The sequence below is a fragment of the Plutella xylostella genome, chromosome 28 (assembly GCF_932276165.1).
Source record: "Plutella xylostella chromosome 28, ilPluXylo3.1, whole genome shotgun sequence".
Classification (NCBI taxonomy): Eukaryota; Metazoa; Arthropoda; class Insecta; order Lepidoptera; family Plutellidae; genus Plutella; species Plutella xylostella.
In genome coordinates this window covers 1,236,143-1,248,540 of record NC_064008.1, presented here as the reverse complement: position 1 = coordinate 1,248,540, position 12,398 = coordinate 1,236,143, and the positions used below count along the sequence as shown (strand labels likewise).

At 33.0% G+C, this 12,398-nt stretch overlaps 1 protein-coding gene and 1 non-coding gene across 2 annotated transcripts in view; one reads left to right on the top strand and one right to left on the bottom strand.

Moving 5' to 3' along the window:
* Positions 1-12,398, top strand: part of LOC105398275 (facilitated trehalose transporter Tret1) — a 55,379-nt gene that overhangs the window by 11,720 nt on the left and 31,261 nt on the right. The window lies entirely within an intron of this gene.
* Positions 9,850-9,921, bottom strand: Trnag-ucc. Its single transcript has one exon. It is a non-coding gene; the product is annotated as a tRNA-Gly (tRNA).

Sequence of the window (12,398 nt, the reverse complement as noted above, 5' to 3'; positions counted from 1 at the left end):
ACCTTTTTTTATTTACTTAAAAAAAAACCTTAAGACCACACACACTGGTTCAGACAACTTTATTAAAAATATATATATGATATTGGTCAAAGCAAATTAAACTTTATACTAACGATTATAACTAACAGTTTCGTTTGGTGTTAGATAATTTTGACCGTAGTCAAATGTACGATTTACTAACATGAGTTTTATAATTTATAGTAAGAGAGTGTCCGTACAGATATACAGGGTGTCCCAAAAGTTAACGTCATCCCTTAAAGGGCTGATAGGTCAGCTCATGAGAGGCCAGGATATCACAATATGACCTTTGTAAAAACTCGATAATTTTCGAGATATTGACACTTTTATAAATTTGCTGAAAATCGACACCTTGGATCAGTTTTTTGCGTGCCGCCGGTACAAAAATCCATATTATTAGAATTTTTTTGGTGTTGCATCACCCTGTATAGCCCTGCTATTGATCGCAGTCAAAAAAAATATGGAGTAATGCTGTATGTTTAAAAAAAACACGGTTTTCAAAGTCATAAAAGTTAATCGTATTTTTTTATAAACAACTTTGACTCTACATACTGTAAAAAAAATATACCACGCAAACCTGGCACCTTATTTGAAAAGATTGCTCATTTAATGCAGTTTCCAAAATGGTATGAAACGTTGCTATTGTTTCAATTAACAAAAAAGTTATTGCTATTTTAATACAAAACGACCTCGATGTAAAATTGTTTGAAGGAAATTTATCTGACTGAATTTATTAAGGGTAAGTCATGTTGGAATGAGTAAAAGTAAAATAGGTGGTGTGGCCGAGAGTGGGAATAGAGTCAACGTTGTCACAGTTAATAAAATAAAGCATTTTGAGTATCTTTCTCGAAAAAAGTGGACTATAGCAACTCCACGTTCCCCATAAATGTAGCGCATGGTAACGTACATTCCTGAGTAGTGTTAATGTGTGATATTGTACAAGTAAAACGCTTATACATGTACATTGTACACCACAGTATCCAAAAAAGGGACAGATCAGTTTGTCATTAACATTACCTCTAATTACTTGTTATTTATTTTAAAATTATTGTTAAACAAAACCAAACTCTCAAAATTATGATTATGACCATTAATGAGTATAATTTTTTGCTGATTATGTACTTAATATAATAATGTCGTGTTATAATTTTGAGAAATAAAAATAAAAGTCAATAAATGTTTGTTTTTTTAAATAAGGTGTAAAAAACGCAAAATATGTTTTATAAGAGTTTGGTAAGTTTTTTCTTAGCTATTTTTGCGTCATCTATGTTGCCACGGCTGACTCCACCACCTATTTTACTTTTACTCATTCCAACATGACTTACCCTTAATAAATTCAGTCAGATAAATTTCCTTCAAACAATTTTACATCGAGGTCGTTTTGTACTAAAATAGCAATAACTTTTTTAAAAATTGAAACAATAGCTACGTTTCATACCATTTTGGAAACTACATTAAATGGGCAATCTTTTCAAATAAGGTGCCAGGTTTGCGTGGTATATTTTTTTTACAGTATGTAGAGTCAAAGTTGTTTATAAAAAAATACGATTACCTTTTATGACTTTGAAAACCGTGTTTTTTTTAAACATACAGCATTACTCGATATTTTTTTTGACTGCGATCAATAGCAGGGCTATACAGGGTGATGCAACGCCAAACAAATTCTAACAATATGGATTTTTGTACCGGCGGCACGCAAAAAACTGATCCGAGGTGTCGATTTTCAGCAAATTTATAAAAGTGTCAATATCTCGAAAATTATCGAGTTTTTACTAAGGTCATATTGTGATATTCTGGCCTCTCATGAGCTGACCTATCAGCCTTTTAAGGGATGACGTTGACTTTTGGGACACCCTGTATGCACAAAGAAAATATGTAGGTATATAAGTTACATATATTGATGAATAAAATTTATTGTAGTCGTAAGCCTTAAGACGTGTTGAGAAATATGGCGAATATAGGTATTTATTACATTATCAAAATATCATTATAAGGAACGTTTGGCCGAATTAAAATGTTATGGTGAAATAAATTAGAGTTATTTAAAATGGAAGTCAAAGCAGAACATTTAAGGCCAAAAAAAGTTTAAATTCGACTCAAACCTTCTAATTAAAAACTAAGAAATAAAGCCACTCGAAAGTAAACTCTACTACGGTATCGTTATAGATTAATTAAGAATAACATATTCGTCTCATACTTATAATGCTATAAAAATTCCCTTCGCCGGTGGTCCATACAAAATATGTCATTAAGAAGTTTTGTTTTTAAAATTATATGTTTCTATCATTAGGGCTTTAGGGCTCATAACTTCCAGAGATTTTATCATTGTTTTAAATTTACACAAAAAATAGAAAATGCTGAAAATTCTGAACGAAATTCATCGTAGGGTCATCGATGAGTCTCGTAATATTATTTTTTTGTCCTTTATGTTTTGTATATGTATTTCTTTTATTTAAATCTGTATTTTTCTTTTTGTTGCTGTCTATGATATATTTTTTATCTTTTAAATCACAATGTGAAAAAAAAGTGAAAAACACATGTTTTGACATTATTTTTGTCGCGTTCACCAAAACTCAGTTTTGAAAATAAATGTCGCTTACTATTTTTTTCCTTTCCATCGTCGATCAAGCCATTGTAATTCTCAAAAGCTGCACCAATTTCAATGGAGTTTCGGTAAATTGTTCAGAAAGTGTTGGTAATAGCACTGTTTAGCCGATATTATGCCCAAGATAATGACTCAAAAAATTATACTTTATGAACACTTATATCAGCCCACGTCCTGTGTTGTTTGATTTCACTGTAGTCATAATGACACAGTCTTACGAAGGTATGTTTGATCTAAATGTGCTTTTATTGAACGTAATATTTCTATTAACTTCAGATTTAGGAGGTTAGTTAAAGCCATAGGTATTATTTAAAAAGTGTGTTAAATATAATAATTACTTTCCTATCATTGTAGTATAGTCACCATTATAATCACTTACACCACTGGACATTTAGGCCTCTGCTGAGGACCCTAAAACATTCTGTTCTCAATCTTATTCATCAAACCTCTACCAGCTACCTGCCTAAAGTGACGATGACGATACTTTAGTAAAAAACCTCGCCTTTCATTAACTATACGAATAATTCTTCTCTATGTCTATTATCACTAAACAGATGAATAATCTTTTCTCCAAATATTTTTTTATCCCGTAATTCCCACGGGAAACCTTTAAAAACTAAGAGAAGTGCGCACGGAAAAGCTAGTATTTTATAAAAATAGGTTAATAGATTATATCCACACTGAATGATTGAAACAGGGAAGCGTAAATATGTACACAAGAATAAATTACTCTCTCTAGGTATTTGTTTACTGAAATATTGGATGAGCTGGTGAAAGATGTAGAGAGCAGGTTGCAACACACAGGGTATCGGCTATTTTAAATTTATCATAGATCCTACTAATATACTACACTCACAAGCAATGAAAAAGTTCCACTAACAAACAACCGACACCACCGCAATTTTTGAAATAATTTGATTTAGAATTTGATCAAAATACGGATTGGATTTTACGTTGTTTTTTACAGTGCCACAAACTTATCTGTTTCGGTGACAGCTAACATAAATGTTTAATATTTCTTAATTCTATAAGATTTTAAGTTTGCTCGTATTGTTAATTCGCTCTTGCGGTGTTAATAAACCCATCTAATCTTTTACAATATACAATTCATTAGTGAGTATATAATAAGATATGGATCAATTTAGTTCGGTCTCACCGGAACAGATAAGTTTGTCGCACTATACGTTTGATTTACGTTTTCAGTTGTTAATATTCTGATGCGCTGCTAAATGTTCTTCAATATTGCAGACGGCGTCAAAGCTAGCTTTTTCTCTTTAGGAGTAATTTGGTACTATTTTCACTGGAACTTTTTCATTGCTCAAGAGTGTATTTAACAACTATATTACGAGTAAATTATCCCTGCATTCAGCAGTACCGACATTTCCTTATGTCTTTGAATAAAACATTTAAATGTGACAACATGCAAAAGCTTTAATTGTTTCAGCTAATTCTCCCCCTACACTTCGCATACTTCAATCTAAAGAAACGTTTTATGTTTATTGTAACTTCACAGTTGGGACTCTGTCACATTAACTACGCTTTTAGCGAGTTGACGTTTCCTTCTCCCATCTAAAGCTGTTTATAGGCTGACAAGGTGCTACAAATGGATATATGAGCAAATGTGACGGGCGTAAAGCTGTGTTGTGATGACAAAAATGTCTTGCAATTTTTTATTTTTTTACGAATAAAATATTCTTATCGAGCATATCAAGATAATCTAAATTTCCATCCAAGAAATAAATGATGTAAGAGAAAATGTTGCCACTGGATAGATAGATTTACGAAAAATCTCATAGAGTCGAATTATAAACAAAGTATTTAAGCTTTTGAGGGCTTTAAATTTGTTTTTGTGCCTTCAAAATCGACATCATTCTGTCCTCAGCCTTCCTCAGTCAGCCATTACTGACTATTATTATGTTAGATTCCGAACTATCAGGTTCAAATTAACAGAAAACCGTTTTTTATTAAACATTATTTTGGGTTTTTTGTTATTTTATACAAGAACAAAGGGTATGTTCAAGGTAAACCTTTTACCCAAAACATTACACTACCAAGAAATAAGCCTTCAACTTTCCTAATTACCTTTCCTATCACAATACTGTGTGCATCACCAAATGTTTGGAATTTGAGAAAGTTATACTTTAAAGATAAAAAGTGTATTTTTTTGGTGAGCCACGGCACAAGCATTTTGTTACTAATCTTTTGTGTAGGTATTATTTTCTGTTTTTTTTTTCATATAAATTTTTTGTAGTATTCTTTTTCTTTTTTTTTCTGTTTTTTATTGTTCAGTGTGTCGAATAAATGTAAATCTTTCTTTCTTTCTTTCTTTCTTTCTAGAAGAAGTAGTGCTGTTGTTGTTTATAAATTACTCTTTCTAAGTGAGACTTTTAATATTTACGCAAACGGTAATGTTAATTGTGTTTACATCCTACAAATCTTCTGACGTTTGTACCTATGTATGTAAGTGTTGTGTGCGATCCAAAGGATCCGTTCATTTGTTACTTTACTAAAAATCGGTTTAGCCGTTTGAGAGCTACGCTTCCACAGACAGATAGATACACAGATACAAAAGCACGTTAAAGTTATAATACCTAGTCCCTCTTTTTTCCGTCGGCGGTTAAAAATACATATTGATGAGTGTAGTATTAAGTCTAACTTGCAAATACATAAGACCAAATAGATCCACGTCCCATTGGTCCAAGTGAAAGCCTTTCCTAGGTCTATCATCATACAATTTGGTTCTAAACCACTCTAATTAACTCCTCAACTGTATACGCAGACTCCCCTGTTACCGAATTGGTGCAAATTGTTGGTCCAACTCGCAAACAAGACCAATATAACTTAACAACCAGTTTTCTCACAGTATCATGGGCTTTTTCCTCTGTCCCCTGTAACATAGATGGCAGCACTATCGCTTGGCTCTTACAGGTAAGGCGTTAGAGATGGTTTTCGATGGATGTGTATGTGTGCTAAGGGACAGTGGTGGGTGAATGGTCGGTTGTGTGTGGAGGTACGTCTAATGGAACACTTTCTATGGGCAGAGACACGTGGGATTTGTTTTGGTTGGATATAGGTAAGAGTGGGTGGTTAGAAGAAAGAGGTAGCTATGTTTGTTTCTGTAATTTTGCGGTGATACCTTATAATTAAAGGGTGATAGTACCTAAGCAGAAAGAGGGTGACTCTGGGTGTCATTCTAAACAAATTTTGTTTGAAGACTTCATATTTAGTAAATATTTTTTTTCTTCATAATTATAAACTTTGTTGATCACGTGTCTAGTTCACTAGGGTGTTGTTTTTTTTTCAAAAATTTGTAAAATGTCGTAACTACTCAGGTACTTATAAGCTTTCAGAATTACCTTCTGAGTATCTTTCAGCTTAAGTACACACACCTTAAATGTTAGACATCCAGGGCTTTACCACAATAACTTAGACAGTATTTAACAGATGTTTAGCACTGTCAAACGCCTACTAAATCTGTCAAATTTCGTTTTAAACACTTGTTAAAGTGTGTTTTAAGTTTTTTGTGGTACTACAGCTATAGTCTATACTTATAGGTACGAGTAAGTACTTAAATGTCAATAAGCATTGTGTATTTATTCATACGTGCGTGGCTATTTAATAGCGCTATAAAATGTTTAAAAATAAATAAACATAAGACACCTAAACGCTTTCACATAGCTATAAAAAAGGTTTTTTTAGAATTCATGATAATTTTAGCAATAAAACCCACACATGACTAAACTCTGCAAAATAGTTTGTTATGCAATAGAGGTACGTATAGAGAAAATGAGCCTTACCACCAAAACTTAGTAGTGTTCAACAAATGTTTAATTAAAAAAAAAAAAAAAAACACGCACTCACGCCTTGTACTAATGTACTCCCTTGCGGGGTAGGCAGAGGTGCATTGCTGCACCCACTTTTCGCCAGAGTGTATGTTAGTCCCAATGTAATAGGGGGCGGGCCTATCGCCATTTTACGGGCACATCCAAGACCCGAGAACAAATATCTGTATTTAAACAAATATCTGCCCCAGCCGGGAATCGAACCGGGGACCATCGGCTCAGTAGTCAGGGTCACTAACCACTACGCCATTCGGTCGTCCGATGTTTAATTAAGCACTGTCAAATGCCTTATGATCTGCCAAATACCATTTTAAGCACCCTGTTAAACGTTGTTCAAGATTTGTGGTAACAAAGAATACCTTCAGATATTTAGGTAGGTTGGACATGTGTAGAGTCGTTTAGGCCGGGGTCTCCTATTTACTCCGTAGGTCGCGTCAAGTGTCACCGCCGTAGGCCGCGTCACGATGCTCACTACATCTACGCGCCAACGTCGGCGTGTGAGGGAGACCGCATCAGTACATTTCTATAGTGAGCATCATGACGCGGCCTACGGCGTGACGCCGGAAGCGACCTGCGGCGTAAATAGGAGACCCCGGCCTTAATAAGACGGATAATTGGACAGAAGCATTAAATTAAAAAAAAATGCTATAATTATAATTCTGGAATGACTGAATACTTTACATGAAACATGAAACTAGCAATTGATTCAAATAGCTTTAACCAAATTAAAATTGCAGTACCTAGGTACAACCCGTTTACACACAAATGCAGCGTCAAACTTACCTATAAACATCTGATTTTTTCGTAGTGAACAACGCTATCGAATATCGATACATTTTGTAAAGAATTTCCATAACTTTATAAGGAACAACAGTAGCTTTCTTTCTTATAACCTTAGTTGTGACCATCATAACTTGATCTGCAGGGTTATTGATTAATTTCCCCGCTATCGCTTTAAATCTGTAAGGGTCAACCAATAACAATACAAAAATTGGAAAATAGTCAGTCAGCCCGTTTATTCGCTATACCTACTTACGTGTAATTACGTATATCTTTTTAAAATATGTAGATAAGTATATATTATTGAAATGTAGGATACTTAAGTGCTTTTTTATTTTATTTTCCTCAAACAAAAATGTTTAAGCTACGTTTAACGGATGTTTAGAATGGTATTTCAGTGATTGATAAGGTATTTTTTGATAGCGCTAAACATCCGTCTACGGTTAGGGCGTAAGATTTTTTCTTAATATTAGTCGCCGGTTGCCACACCAAAATATTCTAGAAAATCTAGAACATAGGGGCAGATTTCAGATTGATAGCGATATAGCGATAGCGATAGCTTTAGTAATTTGGCAATAATCCCTCTGATAAAGCTGAGCTGTAGTAGGATCAAAGGAATATGATTTGGAAGATCAACAATAATTGGTCGGTAAAGTGATCCAAGCCCTTGAAAGGCTGTTCACATATTGGATTCTAAATCGGTGGGCTTAAGTGGTGTTGCCAGGTACAAGACAAATTCAAGTCACGGTTTCTTATTTATTAAGGAGCAGTATGTTTATTGCGAAGTGAAGTAAAAATATGGGAATAAATTCCTTGCCAAATAAATTATACCTGCAGGGGCAAATTGTATGAAGATATCCGTTTTACCTGAATTGGGAAAAGGCATCTTATATTGTAATGTCTTTCAAATTTCGAAGCACTCCCTATCTATTTATCAAATTTAATCTTTCCTTATCCTCTATATTATCTTATATTTTAGCCTCTAAATTAGGAGCTTTATGCGTGAAATACCTACACTACAGGGTCACTAGCTACTTTGGAAATTCATTTTTTTTTTACATATAATAATTCCTACTGGCAACACTGAAACAGCTTAACTCAAAGACTGGCCGGAGTCAAGTGGCGTACAGTCGAGTGTAAGTAAATAATGGGATATTGATACTAAATGCAGGCCCACTCGAATATGCGTATTCATAAATAGTTACGATTATAACGTTTAGAATGTTGCGTGGGACGCCCTTTTGATTGACCGACTGTACGGGCCTTGCTCGAAAGTATTAAATATAGCTGTTCCCGCGAGCTTCGCTTTGCCTTAAAAAGTTTTTCCATGGGAATTCCGGGATGAAAAGTAGCCTATGTTCTTTCTCAAGGTCTAGACCATATGTATACCAAATTTCATTCAAATCCGTTCATTAGTTTTGGCGTGAAAGAGTAACAGACAGACGGACACAGTCACTTTCGCATTTATAACATTAGTTAGGATTGGAAAATTTAAATAGAAATCGAAAAACTATTGTTAGCTGTTTATTAAATTATGGAACACAATTATATTGTAACATCAGGCGGACTTATTGCAAAAATATTTTTCTACCAGTTACTGTTCTCGTTAAAAAATATTTTGTTACTTCCGAGGGATCCGAAAACAAATCGATTTAACGAAAACGAAAGGTAAACCGCACACAGTAACGCTAATTATTTACTAATAACGATAATCGCTATAATTATAGCTCGTTATATCGTTGCGATTATAGCTCGACACTTTCGATGCTAAACATGGTACACAGATAGATGGCGTTACAAATTATAGTCTGACCAATACATAAAATAAGAAAAAAAATAATGTATTTAATATAATTATATGAAATAGTTATATTTCACGGTTTTAATCCAGGGTTTGTTATTAAATTTTTAGTCTTCTTAACATGTTTTACAAACACTACAGCTTTGTACCTATCTGTGTACCTAGATATATCAGCCGTCTGATAGTCCGATACCCATATAACACGGTCTGCTTAGTTTGGGGTCGGATGGCAGTGTGTGAGATGTCTCCACTAATATTAATTATCATGTATATTATAAGGATTTGAAACTGTAGTGTGTTACGTATGTGCTGCCTCCTTTCTTAGCAAATAGATACTAATAATTTGGTCGTATCATACAAACTGACTAAAATATTTCAACAATTTCTTTGCAACTCAATTATAATTTTACCGTGCATCCGAGACAAAATGGAAGATAATTATGCTTTTTTACGATAATTGATTGCTGTGTAATTAATCTGTCAGTAGCATTTACTTAAGATGTTTTATTAGTTTGTGGTTTTATCGTTAGGTATGTGTAACATGAGTAATTGTTGATAAGACTGAAACAGTATTTTTTTACTTAGCCTCATATCATAATTTATAGTCTGTTGAATTTGAAATATAATGTAAATAAAGTAGAAATTGATTGCACAATGCTCTATTTTACAGTACATAACTGGTGGCATTAAAGTAGCACTAACCGAACTTAAAGAAACATAGAAAACTCTTCATTACCTAGTTCATCTCAAATGCATCATTAGTATCTAGCCCAATGATAATGCATTACTTAATAAAAAAAAGATGCGTTGGCCGAGAATCGAACTCGGATCAACTGCTTGGAAGGCAACTATGCTGACCATTACACCACCAACGCATGTGCTAGATAATGTAAAGTTAACTAGGGCTTATAATGTTTTATAATTGATTGTTCAGTATTTTATTGACACAAGTGTCTTTACGTAATGCACTCGTCTAAGGTTTGTGCAATGTATAATCACCTTAAAATAAGTCATAATTTCATTTTATATTTAGTCTTAAAAACTGAATACACAGTGTGTACCTAACTGTACCTAGGTCATTTAAAAAATATATATTAATTCTATAATTATTTATATTTTCTAGTATAAACTATAAACTATTTATAACGATAAATAACGTATACTTTGTTTTTTGTTTCAGGTAAGAAATTCTGAGTGCCTCCATGGGTGAAACACATTTCCTCATACTTAATTATTTCATTTCATTTTGTGGTAGGTAGGTACATTGTAAATATAATAATTAATATCTTCATAGAACTCAAAACATACGAGTAAACGTACGTAAAGTACGTTTATAATTAAGTTGAGATGAAATAAAATTTAACCGTAAAACGTAACCTCATAACAACGTTATAAAAATCTAAACAAACCATAAACCAACAATAATAAACATGTATTGTAACTCCATCGCTTCATGATCACCAAGTACCAATAAGGATGCCTGTAAGAAATCGCTCTCAGCGATAAGGCCGCCTTTGTGCATTGTTTCCAGTCTATAAGTATGTTTTTGTATGCCCGATTTATTTGGTGTCCAATAAATTCATATTCTATTCTATAAAGGTTGGACTTTATTAGTAAGCTTCTGCAAAAGTCAAAAACTGATTATTTTTCTCACAAAGCGAGCCACCCACTTTTCGCAGCACATTTGTACTCACGTGATAGGTTGCGAACCATATCGCCGTTTTGGAATAACTACAAATATAAATATAATTCAATAATATACCTATATTATATTCCGTCTCAAACCATTAATTTCTATGCAACCTGATATGTAGCTGTAACAATGGGATCATTAAACATTGTTAACTATCGATTCAATACAAAATATACGGAAGAAAAGCAACTAAGGAGATTAACCTCATAGAAAAGGAGGGGCTTATAAAAACTTTATAAACTCCTTATAAAACAGCTGCTGCTTATAACAAGACACGTGACCAAAAGAGTTTTTATGGAGAAGTAAAATATACATTTCCAACAATCATTAAGAACTTGAAAATAAAAATTTCAATTATTTGAAAATATGATTTGTTTCTTCTTTTATAATTATCACAAAAGACTTGTTAAGAAGTAGGTACCTACTTTTAAATTTATGCTACCTACGTACTTTTTATAGATAAGTTTATATGTATATAATCCATAAAAAAATATATTTAAAAAACAACTCTAACCTTAAAGATAATGTCAAAATTCAATAACTTCCAAACATTATTATGCTGACGACAATGTCAAGGATTCCTATATCTACGAATGTCACTGATAATGATGAAGCTTACGGTATCTTGTCACATTTATCTTATCTTTGAGTTGCGAGAAAATATATCGATATTTTTTGTAATGGCTGTCTGTTTCTCCTTTTTTTCTGTCGATCATCGAGATTTTATTTATAATATTTATTCTGTGAAATATAAAATAATATGTATTTATTATTCTCGGAAGCTGTTTTGTTGTTTTATAATTTAATAAACGCATAAATTTAGTGGTATAGCTATAACAGATAAAGTTTAGTATACTAACATGCTGTCACTCTCTGTTATTATTTTTTTGACAGTGACAGCATGTATTTTATCCCACAGATAGCCACTAACCAGACATTTTGACACAGGTCCTAAATGAATAAGTCAACCTAGCAATTGAAAGCAGGTATCGCCTGGATATAGTATTATAAGTATGTATGAATGTTTGTCTGTATGTCTGGACGTCCACAATTTCTGGCCACGGAGCTTTTAACTTGAACAAATATTAGTGAACAAATGTTACCAGACAAGCAAACATCTCAGGTATCCTTCTACCGTAGAATAAGTACTTACCTAGTCACAAATGTTGATAACGTTACAAACTCAAGGAGTATACTAACTTCTATCCACAAAATTTTGTAAGGTTTTAACATAAATGTTACTCATTACTTAACTTTAACTGGTAAACCTTAATACATTGCTTGCTATCTTAGCTCATGACTGAAGGTTTTTGTAGGCCATACATTTTCCATAAAATAATATTGTATGTAAGTACATTTTTTTCAAACACGCTTATAAAATGAAAGTAAAGTGTTTAAAAACGAGCACCAACGTTCAAAGTACCTACCAATTAGCTAAATATAATACTACAGTAGTCATTAAAAGTAAATCAAAAAAGTCTTCGACTCTCCATGTTCCAAGTTCAAAAAAGGAAAACGAAATTTCAAAACGCACCGACTTTCGTTCTCAGAAAACATCTGACGATCTTCTATAAAACTAATTCCTAACGATTTCTATCTTTCACTCTCTTTGGCGGTAAGTAAGAAAGGGATAGATTGAACCATGGTGTCTCGGTTCTT